Below are 17,857 nucleotides of genomic sequence, written 5' to 3' on the forward strand. Positions count from 1 at the left end.
CTGGCACAGTTTCTCCTTGCCAGACAGAGTGGAAAAGCTTTTTGCTAAGATGTAGACGAGAAGAGAGGCTAAAGAAGCAGGTATGGTGCTCTGCAGAGCTAAGCACAGCTCCCGGGCGTCTTTCGGCAGAAGGCGCACACCGCAGAGCACTGTGAGCGGCAGAATCGTCTTTGCGCGAAGAAGCAGCTTCTTCGTCTCCGGGAGCCGGAGAGAGCGGCAACTTCGCAAAGGTGATGAAACAAGCTGTACAACACTGCGATTGTGTGCGCAGCGTGCCAACTTAGAGAAAACAGTACCTGACCACTCTCCTGCCTTTTCTATTCACATGAACATTCGATTGCAAGCTGTTTTGGACAACTTTCTTTCTCTTCTTGCAAAACACTCGGCAGACCTCCGTGCAGCCTCTAGAACACGATGGGAGATGTTTTCTGTGCTGGCACAGTTTCTCCTTGCCAGACAGAGTGGAAAAGCTTTTTGCTAAGATGTAGACGAGAAGAGAGGCTAAAGACGAAGGTACGGTGCTCTGCAGAGCAAAGCACCGCTCCCGGACGTCTTTCGGCAGAAGGCGCACACCGCAGAGGAATGTGAGCGGCAGAATCGTCTTTGCGCGAAGAAGCAGCTTCTTCGTCTCCGGGAGCCATAGAGAGCGGCAACTTCGCAAAGGTGATGAAACAAGCTGTACAACACTGCGATTGTGTGCGCAGCGTGCCAAGTGAGAGAAAACAGTACCTGACCACTCTCCTGCCTTTTCTATTCACATGAACATTCGATTGCAAGCTGTTTTGGACAACTTTCTTTCTCTTCTTGCAAAACACTCGGCAGACCTCCGTGCAGCCTCTAGAACACGATGGGAGATGTTTTTTGTGCTGGCAAAGTTTCTCCTTGCCAGACAGAGTGGAAAAGCTTTTTGCTAAGATGTAGACGAGAAGAGAGGCTAAAGACGAAGGTACGGTGCTCTGCAGAGCTAAGCACCGCTCCCGGACCTCTTTCGGCAGAAGGCGCACACAGCAGAGCACTGTGAGCGGCAGAATCGTCTTTGCGCGAAGAAGCAGCTTCTTCGTCTCCGGGAGCCGGAGAGAGCGGCAACATGGCAAAGGTGATGAAACAAGCTGTACAACACTGCGATTGTGTGCGCAGCTTGCCAACTGAGAGAAAACAGTACCTGACCACTCTCCTGCCTTTTCTATTCACATGAACATTCGATTGCAAGCTGTTTTGGACAACTTTCTTTCTCTTCTTGCAAAACACTCGGCAGACCTCCGTGCAGCCTCTAGAACACGATGGGAGATGTTTTTTGTGCTGGCACAGTTTCTCCTTGCCAGACAGAGTGGAAAAGCTTTTTGCTAAGATGTAGACGAGAAGAGAGGCTAAAGACGAAGGTACGGTGCTCTGCAGAGCTAAGCACAGCTCCCGGGCGTCTTTCGGCAGAAGGCGTACACCGCAGATCACTGTGAGCGGCAGAATCGTCTTTGCGCGAAGAAGCAGCTTCTTCGTCTCCGGGAGCCGGAGAGAGCGACAGCTTCGCAAAGGTGATGAAACAAGCTGTGCAACACTGCGATTGTGTGCGCAGCTTGCCAAGTGAGAGAAAACAGTACCTGACCACTCTCCTGCCTTTTCTATTCACTTGAACATTCGATTGGAAGCTGTTTTGGACAACTTTCTTTCTCTTCTTGCAAAACACTCGGCAGACCTCCGTGCAGCCTCTAGAACACGATGGGAGATGTTTTTTGTGCTGGCAAAGTTTCTCCTTGCCAGACAGAGTGGAAAAGCTTTTTGCTAAGATGTAGACGAGAAGAGAGGCTAAAGACGAAGGTACGGTGCTCTGCAGAGCTAAGCACCGCTCCCGGGCCTCTTTCGGCAGAAGGCGCACACAGCAGAGCACTGTGAGCGGCAGAATCGTCTTTGCGCGAAGAAGCAGCTTCTTCGTCTCCGGGAGCCGGAGAGAGCGGCAACATGGCAAAGGTGATGAAACAAGCTGTACAACACTGCGATTGTGTGCGCAGCTTGCCAACTGAGAGAAAACAGTACCTGACCACTCTCCTGCCTTTTCTATTCACATGAACATTCGATTGCAAGCTGTTTTGGACAACTTTCTTTCTCTTCTTGCAAAACACTCGGCAGACCTCCGTGCAGCCTCTAGAACACGATGGGAGATGTTTTTTGTGCTGGCACAGTTTCTCCTTGCCAGACAGAGTGGAAAAGCTTTTTGCTAAGATGTAGACGAGAAGAGAGGCTAAAGACGAAGGTACGGTGCTCTGCAGAGCTAAGCACAGCTCCCGGGCGTCTTTCGGCAGAAGGCGTACACCGCAGAGCACTGTGAGCGGCAGAATCGTCTTTGCGCGAAGAAGCAGCTTCTTCGTCTCCGGGAGCCGGAGAGAGCGACAGCTTCGCAAAGGTGATGAAACAAGCTGTACAACACTGCGATTGTGTGCGCAGCTTGCCAAGTGAGAGAAAACAGTACCTGACCACTCTCCTGCCTTTTCTATTCACTTGAACATTCGATTGGAAGCTGTTTTGGACAACTTTCTTTCTCTTCTTGCAAAACACTCGGCAGACCTCCGTGCAGCCTCTAGAACAGGATGGGAGATGTTTTTTGTGCTGGCACAGTTTCTCCTTGCCAGACAGAGTGGAAAAGCTTTTTGCTAAGATGTAGACGAGAAGAGAGGCTAAAGACGAAGGTACGGTGCTCTGCAGAGCTAAGCACCGCACCCGGACCTCTTTCGGCACAAGGCGCACACCGCAGAGCACTGTGAGCGGCAGAATCGTCTTTGCGCGAAGAAGCAGCTTCTTCGTCTCCGGGAGCCGGAGAGAGCGGCAACTTCGCAAAGGTGATGAAACAAGCTGTACAACACTGCGATTGTGTGCGCAGCTTGCCAACTGAGAGAAAACAGTACCTGACCACTCTCCTGCCTTTTCTATTCACATGAACATTCAATTGCAAGCTGTTTTGGACAACTTCCTTTCTCTTCTTGCAAAACACTTGGCAGACCTCCGTGCAGCCTCTAGAACACGATGGGAGATGTTTTCTGTGCTGGTAAATTTTCTCCTTGCCAGACAGAGTGGAAAAGGTTTTTGCTAAGATGTAGACGAGAAGAGAGGCTAAAGACGAAGGTACGGTGCTCTGCAGAACAAAGCACCGCTCCCGGACGTCTTTCGGCAGAAGGCGCACACCGCAGAGCACTGTGAGCGGCAGAATCGTCTTTGCGCGAAGAAGCAGCTTCTTCGTCTCCGGGAGCTGGAGAGAGCGGCAACTTCGCAAAGGTGATGAAACAAGCTGTACAACACTGCGATTGTGTGCGCAGCTTGCCAACTGAGAGAAAACAGTACCTGACCACTCTCCTGCCTTTTCTATTCACATGAACATTCGATTGCAAGCTGTTTTGGACAACTTTCTTTCTCTTCTTGCAAAACACTCGGCAGACCTCCGTGCAGCCTCTAGAACACGATGGGAGATGTTTTTTGTGCTGGCACAGTTTCTCCTTGCCAGACAGAGTGGAAAAGCTTTTTGCTAAGATGTAGACGAGAAGAGAGGCTAAAGACGAAGGTACGGTGCTCTGCAGAGCTAAGCACCGCTCCCGGGCGTCTTTCGGCAGAAGGCGCACACCGCAGAGCACTGTGAGCGGCAGAATCGTCTTTGCGCGAAGAAGCAGCTTCTTCGTCTCCGGGAGCCGGAGAGAGCGGCAACTTCGCAAAGGTGATGAAACAAGCTGTACAACACTGCGATTGTGTGCGCAGCGTGCCAACTTAGAGAAAACAGTACCTGACCACTCTCCTGCCTTTTCTATTCACATGAACATTCGATTGCAAGCTGTTTTGGACAACTTTCTTTCTCTTCTTGCAAAACACTCGGCAGACCTCCGTGCAGCCTCTAGAACACGATGGGAGATGTTTTCTGTGCTGGCACAGTTTCTCCTTGCCAGACAGAGTGGAAAAGCTTTTTGCTAAGATGTAGACGAGAAGAGAGGCTAAAGACGAAGGTACGGTGCTCTGCAGAGCAAAGCACCGCTCCCGGACCTCTTTCGGCAGAAGGCGCACACCGCAGAGGAATGTGAGCGGCAGAATCGTCTTTGCGCGAAGAAGCAGCTTCTTCGTCTCCGGGAGCCATAGAGAGCGGCAACTTCGCAAAGGTGATGAAACAAGCTGTACAACACTGCGATTGTGTGCGCAGCGTGCCAAGTGAGAGAAAACAGTACCTGACCACTCTCCTGCCTTTTCTATTCACATGAACATTCGATTGCAAGCTGTTTTGGACAACTTTCTTTCTCTTCTTGCAAAACACTCGGCAGACCTCCGTGCAGCCTCTAGAACACGATGGGAGATGTTTTTTGTGCTGGCAAAGTTTCTCCTTGCCAGACAGAGTGGAAAAGCTTTTTGCTAAGATGTAGACGAGAAGAGAGGCTAAAGACGAAGGTACGGTGCTCTGCAGAGCTAAGCACCGCTCCCGGACCTCTTTCGGCAGAAGGCGCACACAGCAGAGCACTGTGAGCGGCAGAATCGTCTTTGCGCGAAGAAGCAGCTTCTTCGTCTCCGGGAGCCGGAGAGAGCGGCAACATGGCAAAGGTGATGAAACAAGCTGTACAACACTGCGATTGTGTGCGCAGCTTGCCAACTGAGAGAAAACAGTACCTGACCACTCTCCTGCCTTTTCTATTCACATGAACATTCGATTGCAAGCTGTTTTGGACAACTTTCTTTCTCTTCTTGCAAAACACTCGGCAGACCTCCGTGCAGCCTCTAGAACACGATGGGAGATGTTTTTTGTGCTGGCACAGTTTCTCCTTGCCAGACAGAGTGGAAAAGCTTTTTGCTAAGATGTAGACGAGAAGAGAGGCTAAAGACGAAGGTACGGTGCTCTGCAGAGCTAAGCACAGCTCCCGGGCGTCTTTCGGCAGAAGGCGTACACCGCAGATCACTGTGAGCGGCAGAATCGTCTTTGCGCGAAGAAGCAGCTTCTTCGTCTCCGGGAGCCGGAGAGAGCGACAGCTTCGCAAAGGTGATGAAACAAGCTGTGCAACACTGTGATTGTGTGCGCAGCTTGCCAACTGAGAGAAAACAGTACCTGACCACTCTCCTGCCTTTTCTATTCACTTGAACATTCGATTGGAAGCTGTTTTGGACAACTTTCTTTCTCTTCTTGCAAAACACTCGGCAGACCTCCGTGCAGCCTCTAGAACACGATGGGAGATGTTTTTTGTGCTGGCAAAGTTTCTCCTTGCCAGACAGAGTGGAAAAGCTTTTTGCTAAGATGTAGACGAGAAGAGAGGCTAAAGACGAAGGTACGGTGCTCTGCAGAGCTAAGCACCGCTCCCGGGCCTCTTTCGGCAGAAGGCGCACACAGCAGAGCACTGTGAGCGGCAGAATCGTCTTTGCGCGAAGAAGCAGCTTCTTCGTCTCCGGGAGCCGGAGAGAGCGGCAACATGGCAAAGGTGATGAAACAAGCTGTACAACACTGCGATTGTGTGCGCAGCTTGCCAACTGAGAGAAAACAGTACCTGACCACTCTCCTGCCTTTTCTATTCACATGAACATTCGATTGCAAGCTGTTTTGGACAACTTTCTTTCTCTTCTTGCAAAACACTCGGCAGACCTCCGTGCAGCCTCTAGAACACGATGGGAGATGTTTTTTGTGCTGGCACAGTTTCTCCTTGCCAGACAGAGTGGAAAAGCTTTTTGCTAAGATGTAGACGAGAAGAGAGGCTAAAGACGAAGGTACGGTGCTCTGCAGAGCTAAGCACAGCTCCCGGGCGTCTTTCGGCAGAAGGCGTACACCGCAGATCACTGTGAGCGGCAGAATCGTCTTTGCGCGAAGAAGCAGCTTCTTCGTCTCCGGGAGCCGGAGAGAGCGACAGCTTCGCAAAGGTGATGAAACAAGCTGTACAACACTGCGATTGTATGCGCAGCTTGCCAAGTGAGAGAAAACAGTACCTGACCACTCTCCTGCCTTTTCTATTCACTTGAACATTCGATTGGAAGCTGTTTTGGACAACTTTCTTTCTCTTCTTGCAAAACACTCGGCAGACCTCCGTGCAGCCTCTAGAACAGGATGGGAGATGTTTTTTGTGCTGGCACAGTTTCTCCTTTCCAGACAGAGTGGAAAAGCTTTTTGCTAAGATGTAGACGAGAAGAGAGGCTAAAGACGAAGGTACGGTGCTCTGCAGAGCTAAGCACCGCACCCGGACCTCTTTCGGCACAAGGCGCACACCGCAGAGCACTGTGAGCGGCAGAATCGTCTTTGCGCGAAGAAGCAGCTTCTTCGTCTCCGGGAGCCGGAGAGAGCGGCAACTTCGCAAAGGTGATGAAACAAGCTGTACAACACTGCGATTGTGTGCGCAGCTTGCCAACTGAGAGAAAACAGTACCTGACCACTCTCCTGCCTTTTGTATTCACATGAACATTCGATTGCAAGCTGTTTTGGACAACTTCCTTTCTCTTCTTGCAAAACACTTGGCAGACCTCCGTGCAGCCTCTAGAACACGATGGGAGATGTTTTCTGTGCTGGTAAATTTTCTCCTTGCCAGACAGAGTGGAAAAGGTTTTTGCTAAGATGTAGACGAGAAGAGAGGCTAAAGACGAAGGTACGGTGCTCTGCAGAACAAAGCACCGCTCCCGGACGTCTTTCGGCAGAAGGCGCACACCGCAGAGCACTGTGAGCGGCAGAATCGTCTTTGCGCGAAGAAGCAGCTTCTTCGTCTCCGGGAGCTGGAGAGAGCGGCAACTTCGCAAAGGTGATGAAACAAGCTGTACAACACTGCGATTGTGTGCGCAGCTTGCCAACTGAGAGAAAACAGTACCTGACCACTCTCCTGCCTTTTCTATTCACATGAACATTCGATTGCAAGCTGTTTTGGACAACTTTCTTTCTCTTCTTGCAAAACACTCGGCAGACCTCCGTGCAGCCTCTAGAACACGATGGGAGATGTTTTTTGTGCTGGCACAGTTTCTCCTTGCCAGACAGAGTGGAAAAGCTTTTTGCTAAGATGTAGACGAGAAGAGAGGCTAAAGACGAAGGTACGGTGCTCTGCAGAGCTAAGCACCGCTCCCGGACCTCTTTCGGCAGAAGGCGCACACCGCAGAGCACTGTGAGTGGCAGAATCGTCTTTGCGCGAAGAAGCAGCTTCTTCGTCTCCGGGAGCCGGAGAGAGCGGCAACTTCGCAAAGGTGATGAAACAAGCTGTACAACACTGCGATTGTGTGCGCAGCTTGCCAACTGAGAGAAAACAGTACCTGACCACTCTCCTGCCTTTTCTATTCACATGAACATTCGATTGCAAGCTGTTTTGGACAACTTTCTTTCTCTTCTTGCAAAACACTCGGCAGACCTCCGTGCAGCGTCTAGAACATGATGGGAGATGTTTTCTGTGCTGGCACAGTTTCTCCTTGCCAGACAGAGTGGAAAAGCTTTTTGCTAAGATGTAGACGAGAAGAGAGGCTAAAGAAGCACGTATGGTGCTTCTCAGAGCTAAGCACAGCTCCGGGGCTCTTTCGGCAGAAGGCGCACACCGCAGAGCACTGTGAGCGGCAGAATCGTCTTTGCGCGAAGAAGCAGCTTCTTCGTCTCCGGGAGCCGGAGAGAGCGGCAACTTCGCAAAGGTGATGAAACAAGCTGTACAACACTGCGATTGTGTGCGCAGCGTGCCAACTGAGAGAAAACAGTACCTGACCACTCTCCTGCCTTTTCTATTCACATGAACATTCGATTGCAAGCTGTTTTGGACAACTTTCTTTCTCTTCTTGCAAAACACTCGGCAGACCTCCGTGCAGCCTCTAGAACACGATGGGAGATGTTTTCTGTGCTGGCACAGTTTCTCCTTGCCAGACACAGTGGAAAAGCTTTTTGCTAAGATGTAGACGAGAAGAGAGGCTAAAGACGAAGGTACGGTGCTCTGCAGAGCTAAGCACCGCTCCCGGGCCTCTTTCGGCAGAAGGCGCACACCGCAGAGCACTGTGAGCGGCAGAATCTTCTTTGCGCGAAGAAGCAGCTTCTTCGTCTCCGGGAGCCGGAGAGAGCGGCAACTTCGCAAAGGTGATGAAACAAGCTGTACAACACTGCGATTGTGTGCGCAGCTTGCCAACTGAGAGAAAACAGTACCTGACCACTCTCCTGCCTTTTCTATTCACATGAACATTCGATTGCAAGCTGTTTTGGACAACTTTCTTTCTCTTCTTGCAAAACACTCGGCACACCTCCGTGCAGCGTCTAGAACACGATGGGAGATGTTTTCTGTGCTGGCACAGTTTCTCCTTGCCAGACAGAGTGTAAAAGCTTTTTGCTAAGATGTAGACGAGAAGAGAGGCTAAAGAAGCACGTATGGTGCTTCTCAGAGCTAAGCGCAGCTCCCGGGGCTCTTTCGGCAGAAGGCGCACACCGCAGAGCACTGTGAGCGGCAGAATCGTCTTTGGGCGAAAAAGCAGCTTCTTCGTCTCCGGGAGCCGGAGAGAGCGGCAACTTCGCAAAGGTGATGAAACAAGCTGTACAACACTGCGATTGTGTGCGCCGCTTGCCAACTGAGAGAAAACAGTACCTGACCACTCTCCTGCCTTTTCTATTCACATGAACATTCGATTGGAAGCTGTTTTGGACAACTTTCTTTCTCTTCTTGCAAAACACTCGGCAGACCTGCGTGCAGCCTCTAGAACAGGATGGGAGATGTTTTTTGTGCTGGCACAGTTTCTCCTTGCCAGACAGAGTGGAAAAGCTTTTTGCTAAGATGTAGACGAGAAGAGAGGCTAAAGACGGAGGTACGGTGCTCTGCAGAGCTAAGCACCGCTCCCGGGCCTCTTTCGGCAGAAGGCGCACACAGCAGAGCACTGTGAGCGGCAGAATCGTCTTTGCGCGAAGAAGCAGCTTCTTCGTCTCCGGGAGCCGGAGAGAGCGACAACTTGGCAAAGGTGATGAAACAAGCTGTACAACACTGCCATTGTGTGCGCAGCTTGCCAACTGAGAGAAAACAGTACCTGACCACTCTCCTGCCTTTTCTATTCACATGAACATTCGATTGCAAGCTGTTTTGGACAACTTTCTTTCTCTTCTTGCAAAACACTCGGCAGACCTCCGTGCAGCCTCTAGAACACGATGGGAGATGTTTTCTGTGCTGGCACAGTTTCTCCTTGCCAGACAGAGTGGAAAAGCTTTTTGCTAAGATGTAGACGAGAAGAGAGGCTAAAGACGAAGGTACGGTGCTCTGCAGAGCTAAGCACCGCCCCCGGGCGTCTTTCGGCAGAAGGCGCACACCGCAGAGCACTGTGAGCGGCAGAATCGTCTTTGCGAGAAGAAGCAGCTTCTTCGTCTCCGGGAGCCGGAGAGAGCGGCAACTTCGCAAAGGTGATGAAACAAGCTGTACAACACTGCGATTGTGTGTGCAGCTCGCCACTTGAGAGAAAACAGTACCTGACCACTCTCCTGCCTTTTCTATTCACATGAACATTCGATTGCAAGCTGTTTTGGACAACTTTCTTTCTCTTCTTGCAAAACACTCGGCAGACCTGCGTGCAGCCTCTAGAACACGATGGGAGATGTTTTTTGTGCTGGCACAGTTTCTCCTTGCCAGACAGAGTGGAAAAGCTTTTTGCTAAGATGTAGACGAGAAGAGAGGCTAAAGACGAAGGTACGGTGCTCTGCAGAGCTAAGCACAGCTCCCGGGGCTCTTTCGGCAGAAGGCGCACACCGCAGAGCACTGTGAGCGGCAGAATCGTCTTTGGGCGAAAAAGCAGCTTCTTCGTCTCCGGGAGCCGGAGAGAGCGGCAACTTCGCAAAGGTGATGAAACAAGCTGTACAACACTGCGATTGTGTGCGCAGCTTGCCAAGTGAGAGAAAACAGTACCTGACCACTCTCCTGCCTTTTCTATTCACATGAACATTCGATTGCAAGCTGTTTTGGACAACTTTCTTTCTCTTCTTGCAAAACACTCGGCAGACCTCCGTGCAGCCTCTAGAACACGATGGGAGATGTTTTCTGTGCTGGCACAGTTTCTCCTTGCCAGACAGAGTGGAAAAGCTTTTTGCTAAGATGTAGACGAGAAGAGAGGCTAAAGACGAAGGTACGGTGCTCTGCACAGCTAAGCACCGCTCCCGGACGTCTTTCGGCAGAAGGCGCACACCGCAGAGGAATGTGAGCGGCAGAATCGTCTTTGCGCGAAGAAGCAGCTTCTTCGTCTCCGGGAGCCATAGAGAGCGGCAACTTCGCAAAGGTGATGAAACAAGCTGTACAACACTGCGATTGTGTGCGCAGCGTGCCAACTGAGAGAAAACAGTACCTGACCACTCTCCTGCCTTTTCTATTCACATGAACATTCGATTGCAAGCTGTTTTGGACAACTTTCTTTCTCTTCTTGAAAAACACTCGGCAGACCTCCGTGCAGCCTCTAGAACACGATGGGAGATGTTTTTTGTGCTGGCACAGTTTCTCCTTGCCAGACAGAGTGGAAAAGCTTTTTGCTAAGATGTAGACGAGAAGAGAGGCTAAAGACGAAGGTACGGTGCTCTGCAGAGCTAAGCACCGCTCCCGGACCTCTTTCGGCAGAAGGCGCACACAGCAGAGCACTGTGAGCGGCAGAATCGTCTTTGCGCGAAGAAGCAGCTTCTTCGTCTCCGGGAGCCGGAGAGAGCGGCAACATGGCAAAGGTGATGAAACAAGCTGTACAACACTGCGATTGTGTGCGCAGCTTGCCAACTGAGAGAAAACAGTACCTGACCACTCTCCTGCCTTTTCTATTCACATGAACATTCGATTGCAAGCTGTTTTGGACAACTTTCTTTCTCTTCTTGCAAAACACTCGGCAGACCTCCGTGCAGCGTCTAGAACACGATGGGAGATGTTTTTTGTGCTGGCACAGTTTCTCCTTGCCAGACAGAGTGGAAAAGCTTTTTGCTAAGATGTAGACGAGAAGAGAGGCTAAAGACGAAGGTACGGTGCTCTGCAGAGCTAAGCACAGCTCCCGGGCGTCTTTCGGCAGAAGGCGTACACCGCAGATCACTGTGAGCTGCAGAATCGTCTTTGCGCGAAGAAGCAGCTTCTTCGTCTCCGGGAGCCGGAGAGAGCGACAGCTTCGCAAAGGTGATGAAACAAGCTGTGCAACACTGCGATTGTGTGCGCAGCTTGCCAAGTGAGAGAAAACAGTACCTGACCACTCTCCTGCCTTTTCTATTCACTTGAACATTTGATTGGAAGCTGTTTTGGACAACTTTCTTTCTCTTCTTGCAAAACACTCGGCAGACCTCCGTGCAGCCTCTAGAACACGATGGGAGATGTTTTTTGTGCTGGCAAAGTTTCTCCTTGCCAGACAGAGTGGAAAAGCTTTTTGCTAAGATGTAGACGAGAAGAGAGGCTAAAGACGAAGGTACGGTGCTCTGCAGAGCTAAGCACCGCTCCCGGGCCTCTTTCGGCAGAAGGCGCACACAGCAGAGCACTGTGAGCGGCAGAATCGTCTTTGCGCGAAGAAGCAGCTTCTTCGTCTCCGGGAGCCGGAGAGAGCGGCAACATGGCAAAGGTGATGAAACAAGCTGTACAACACTGCGATTGTGTGCGCAGCTTGCCAACTGAGAGAAAACAGTACCTGACCACTCTCCTGCCTTTTCTATTCACATGAACATTCGATTGCAAGCTGTTTTGGACAACTTTCTTTCTCTTCTTGCAAAACACTCGGCAGACCTCCGTGCAGCCTCTAGAACACGATGGGAGATGTTTTCTGTGCTGGCACAGTTTCTCCTTGCCAGACAGAGTGGAAAAGCTTTTTGCTAAGATGTAGACGAGAAGAGAGGCTAAAGACGAAGGTACGGTGCTCTGCAGAGCTAAGCACAGCACCCGGGCGTCTTTCGGCAGAAGGCGTACACCGCAGATCACTGTGAGCGGCAGAATCGTCTTTGCGCGAAGAAGCAGCTTCTTCGTCTCCGGGAGCCGGAGAGAGCGACAGCTTCGCAAAGGTGATGAAACAAGCTGTACAACACTGCGATTGTGTGCGCAGCTTGCCAAGTGAGAGAAAACAGTACCTGACCACTCTCCTGCCTTTTGTATTCACATGAACATTCGATTGCAAGCTGTTTTGGACAACTTCCTTTCTCTTCTTGCAAAACACTTGGCAGACCTCCGTGCAGCCTCTAGAACACGATGGGAGATGTTTTCTGTGCTGGTAAATTTTCTCCTTGCCAGACAGAGTGGAAAAGGTTTTTGCTAAGATGTAGACGAGAAGAGAGGCTAAAGACGAAGGTACGGTGCTCTGCAGAGCAAAGCACCGCTCCCGGGCGTCTTTCGGCAGAAGGCGCACACCGCAGAGCACTGTGAGCGGCAGAATCGTCTTTGCGCGAAGAAGCAGCTTCTTCGTCTCCGGGAGCCGGAGAGAGCGGCAACTTGGCAAAGGTGATGAAACAAGCTGTACAAGACTGCGATTGTGTGCGCAGCTTGCCAGCTGAGAGAAAACAGTACCTGACCACTCTCCTGCCTTTTCTATTCACATGAACATTCGATTGCAAGCTGTTTTGGACAACTTTCTTTCTCTTCTTGCAAAACACTCGGCAGACCTCCGTGCAGCGTCTAGAACATGATGGGAGATGTTTTCTGTGCTGGCACAGTTTCTCCTTGCCAGACAGAGTGGAAAAGCTTTTTGCTAAGATGTAGACGAGAAGAGAGTCTAAAGAAGCACGTATGGTGCTTCTCAGAGCTAAGCACAGCTCCGGGGCTCTTTCGGCAGAAGGCGCACACCGCAGAGCACTGTGAGCGGCAGAATCATCTTTGCGCGAAGAAGCAGCTTCTTCGTCTCCGGGAGCCGGAGAGAGCGGCAACATGGCAAAGGTGATGAAACAAGCTGTACAACACTGCGATTGTGTGCGCAGCGTGCCAACTGAGAGAAAACAGTACCTGACCACTCTCCTGCCTTTTCTATTCACATGAACATTCGATTGGAAGCTGTTTTGGACAACTTTCTTTCTCTTCTTGCAAAACACTCGGCAGACCTCCGTGCAGCCTCTAGAACACGATGGGAGATGTTTTCTGTGCTGGCACAGTTTCTCCTTGCCAGACACAGTGGAAAAGCTTTTTGCTAAGATGTAGACGAGAAGAGAGGCTAAAGACGAAGGTACGGTGCTCTGCAGAGCTAAGCACCGCTCCCGGGCCTCTTTCGGCAGAAGGCGCACACCGCAGAGCACTGTGAGCGGCAGAATCTTCTTTGCGCGAAGAAGCAGCTTCTTCGTCTCCGGGAGCCGGAGAGAGCGGCAACTTGGCAAAGGTGATGAAACAAGCTGTACAACACTGCGATTGTGTGCGCAGCTTGCCAACTGAGAGAAAACAGTACCTGACCACTCTCCTGCCTTTTCTATTCACATGAACATTCGATTGCAAGCTGTTTTGGACAACTTTCTTTCTCTTCTTGCAAAACACTCGGCAGACCTCCGTGCAGCGTCTAGAACACGATGGGAGATGTTTTCTGTGCTGGCACAGTTTCTCCTTGCCAGACAGAGTGGAAAAGCTTTTTGCTAAGATGTAGACGAGAAGAGAGGCTAAAGAAGCACGTATGGTGCTTCTCAGAGCTAAGCACAGCTCACGGGCCGCTTTCGGCAGAAGGCGCACACCGCAGAGCACTGTGAGCGGCAGAATCGTCTTTGCGCGAAGAAGCAGCTTCTTCCTCTCCGGGAGCCGGAGAGAGCGGCAACTTCGCAAAGGTGATGAAACAAGCTGTACAACACTGCGATTGTGTACGCAGCGTGCCAACTGAGAGAAAACAGTACCTGACCACTCTCCTGCCTTTTCTATTCACATGAACATTCGATTGCAAGCTGTTTTGGACAACTTTCTTTCTCTTCTTGCAAAACACTCGGCAGACCTGCGTGCAGCCTCTAGAACACGATGGGAGATGTTTTCTGCGCTGGCACCGTTTCTCCTTGCCAGACAGAGTTGAAAAGCTTTTTGCTAAGATGTAGACGAGAAGAGAGGCTAAAGACGAAGGTACGGTGCTCTGCAGAGCTAAGCACCGCTCCCGGGCCTCTTTCGGCAGAAGGCGCACACAGCAGAGCACTGTGAGCGGCAGAATCGTCTTTGCGCGAAGAAGCAGCTTCTTCGTCTCCGGGAGACGGAGAGAGCGGCAACTTCGCAAAGGTGATGAAACAAGCTGTACAAGACTGCGATTGTGTGCGCAGCTTGCCAACTGAGAGAAAACAGTACCTGACCACTCTCCTGCCTTTTCTATTCACATGAACATTCGATTGCAAGCTGTTTTGGACAACTTTCTTTCTCTTCTTGCAAAATACTCGGCAGACCTCCGTGCAGCCTCTAGAACACGATGGGAGATGTTTTCTGTGCTGGCACAGTTTCTCCTTGCCAGACAGAGTGGAAAAGCTTTTTGCTAAGATGTAGACGAGAAGAGAGGCTAAAGACGAAGGTACGGTGCTCTGCAGTGCTAAGCACAGCTCCCGGGGCTCTTTCGGCAGAAGGCGCACACCGCAGAGCACTGTGAGCGGCAGAATCGTCTTTGGGCGAAAAAGCAGCTTCTTCGTCTCCGGGAGCCGGAGAGAGCGGCAACTTCGCAAAGGTGATGAAACAAGCTGTACAACACTGCGATTGTGTGCGCCGCTTGCCAACTGAGAGAAAACAGTACCTGACCACTCTCCTGCCTTTTCTATTCACATGAACATTCGATTGGAAGCTTTTTTGGACAACTTTCTTTCTCTTCTTGCAAAACACTCGGCAGACCTGCGTGCAGCCTCTAGAACACGATGGGAGATGTTTTTTGTGCTGGCACAGTTTCTCCTTGCCAGACAGAGTGGAAAAGCTTTTTGCTAAGATGTAGACGAGAAGAGAGGCTAAAGACGAAGGTACGGTGCTCTGCAGAGCTAAGCATCGCTCCCGGGCCTCTTTCGGCAGAAGGCGCACACCGCAGAGCACTGTGAGCGGCAGAATCGTCTTTGCGCGAAGAAGCAGCTTCTTCGTCTCCGGGAGCCGGAGAGAGCGACAACTTGGCAAAGGTGATGAAACAAGCTGTACAACACTGCCATTGTGTGCGCAGCTTGCCAACTGAGAGAAAACAGTACCTGACCACTCTCCTGCCTTTTCTATTCACTTGAACATTCGATTGCAAGCTGTTCTGAACAACTTTCTTTCTCTTCTTGCAAAACACTCGGCAGACCTGCGTGCAGCCTCTAGAACACGATGGGAGATGTTTTTTGTGCTGGCACAGTTTCTCCTTGCCAGACAGAGTGGAAAAGCTTTTTGTTAAGATGTAGACGAGAAGAGAGGCTAAAGAAGCAGGTATGGTGCTCTGCAGAGCTAAGCACAGCTCCCGGGCCTCTTTCGGCAGAAGACACACACTGCAGAACACAGTGAGCGGCAGAATCGTCTTTGCGCGAAGAAGCAACTTCTTCGTCTCCGGGTGCCGGAGAGAGCGGCAACTTCCCAAAGATGATGAAACAAGCTGTACAACACTGCGATTGTGTGCGCAGCTTGCCAACTGAGAGAAAACAGTACCTGACTACTCTCCTGCCTTTTCTATTCACATGAACATTCGATTGCAAGCTGTTTTGGACAACTTTCTCTCTCTTCTTGCAAAACACTCTGCAGACCTCCGTGCAGCCTCTAGAACACGATGGGAGATGTTTTCTGTGCTGGCACAGTTTCTCCTTGCCAGACAGAGTGGAAAAGCTTTTTGCTAAGATGTAGACGAGAAGAGAGGCTAAAGACGAAGTTACGGTGCTCTGCAGAGCTAAGCACCGCTCCCGGGCCTCTTTGGGCAGAAGGCGCACACAGCAGAGCACTGTGAGCGGCAGAATCGTCTTTGCGCGAAGAAGCAGCTTCTTCGTCTCCGGGAGCCGGAGAGAGCGGCAACTTCGCAAAGGTGATGAAACAAGCTGTACAACACTGCGATTGTGTGCGCAGCGTGCCAACTGAGAGAAAACAGTACCTGACCACTCTCCTGCCTTTTCTATTCACATGAACATTCGATTGCAAGCTGTTTTGGACAACTTTCTTTCTCTTCTTGCAAAACACTCGGCAGACCTCCGTGCAGCCTCTAGAACACGATGGGAGATGTTTTCTGTGCTGGCACAGTTTCTCCTTGCCAGACAGAGTGGAAAAGCTTTTTGCTAATACGTAGACGAGAAGAGAGGCTAAAGACGAAGGTACGGTGCTCTGCAGAGCTAAGCACCGCTCCCGGGCGTCTTTCGGCAGAAGGCGCACACCGCAGAGCACTGTGATCGGCAGAATCGTCTTTGCGCGAAGAAGCAGCTTCTTCGTCTCCGGGAGCCGGAGAGAGCGGCAACTCCGCAAAGGTGATGAAACAAGCTGTACAACACTGCGATTGTGTGCGCAGCTTGCCAACTGAGAGAAAACAGTACCTGACCACTCTCCTGCCTTTTCTATTCACATGAACATTCGATTGCAAGCTATTTTGGACAACTTTCTTTCTCTTCTTGCAAAACACTCGGCAGACCTCCGTGCAGCCTCTAGAAGACGATGGGAGATGTTTTCTGTGCTGGCACAGTTTCTCCTTGCCAGACAGAGTGGAAAAGCTTTTTGCTAAGATGTAGACGAGAAGAGAGGCTAAAGACGAAGGTACGGTGCTCTGCAGAGCTAAGCACCGCTCCCGGGCCTCTTTCGGCAGAAGGCGCACACCGCAGAGCACTGTGAGCGGCAGAATCGTCTTTGCGAGAAGAAGCAGCTTCTTCGTCTCCGGGAGCCGGAGAGAGCGGCAACTTCGCAAAGGTGATGAAACAAGCTGTACAACACTGCGATTGTGTGTGCAGCTCGCCACTTGAGAGAAAACAGTACCTGACCACTCTCCTGCCTTTTCTATTCACATGAACATTCGATTGCAAGCTGTTTTGGACAACTTTCTTTCTCTTCTTGCAAAACACTCGGCAGACCTGCGTGCAGCCTCTAGAACACGATGGGAGATGTTTTTTGTGCTGGCACAGTTTCTCCTTGCCAGACAGAGTGGAAAAGCTTTTTGCTAAGATGTAGACGAGAAGAGAGGCTAAAGACGAAGGTACGGTGCTCTGCAGAGCTAAGCACAGCTCCCGGGGCTCTTTCGGCAGAAGGCGCACACCGCAGAGCACTGTGAGCGGCAGAATCGTCTTTGCGCGAAGAAGCAGCTTCTTCGTCTCCGGGAGCCGGAGAGAGCGGCAACTTCGCAAAGGTGATGAAACAAGCTGTACAACACTGCGATTGTGTGCGCAGCTTGCCAAGTGAGAGAAAACAGTACCTGACCACTCTCCTGCCTTTTCTATTCACATGAACATTCGATTGGAAGCTGTTTTGGACAACTTTCTTTCTCTTCTTGCAAAACACTCGGCAGACCTGCGTGCAGCCTCTAGAACACGATGGGAGATGTTTTCTGTGCTGGCACAGTTTCTCCTTGCCAGACAGAGTGGAAAAGCTTTTTGCTAAGATGTAGACGAGAAGAGAGGCTAAAGACGAAGGTACGGTGCTCTGCAGAGCTAAGCACCGCTCCCGGGCGTCTTTCGGCAGAAGGCGCACACCGCAGAGCACTGTGAGCGGCAGAATCGTCTTTGCGCGAAGAAGCAGCTTCTTCGTCTCCGGGAGCCGGAGAGAGCGGCAACTTCGCAAAGGTGATGAACCAAGCTGTACAACACTGCGATTGTGTGCGCAGCTTGCCAACTGAGAGAAAACAGTACCTGACCACTCTCCTGCCTTTTCTATTCACATGAACATTCGATTGCAAGCTATTTTGGACAACTTTCTTTCTCTTCTTGCAAAACACTCGGCAGACCTCCGTGCAGCCTCTAGAACAGGATGGGAGATGTTTTTTGTGCTGGCACAGTTTCTCCTTGCCAGACAGAGTGGAAAAGCTTTTTGCTAAGATGTAGACGAGAAGAGAGGCTAAAGACGAAGGTACGGTGCTCTGCAGAGCTAAGCAC

Source organism: Melozone crissalis, unplaced genomic scaffold, assembly GCF_028551555.1.
Source record: "Melozone crissalis strain CALT ecotype California unplaced genomic scaffold, PUWL_Pcris_2 ptg000250l_1, whole genome shotgun sequence".
NCBI lineage: Eukaryota > Metazoa > Chordata > Aves > Passeriformes > Passerellidae > Melozone > Melozone crissalis.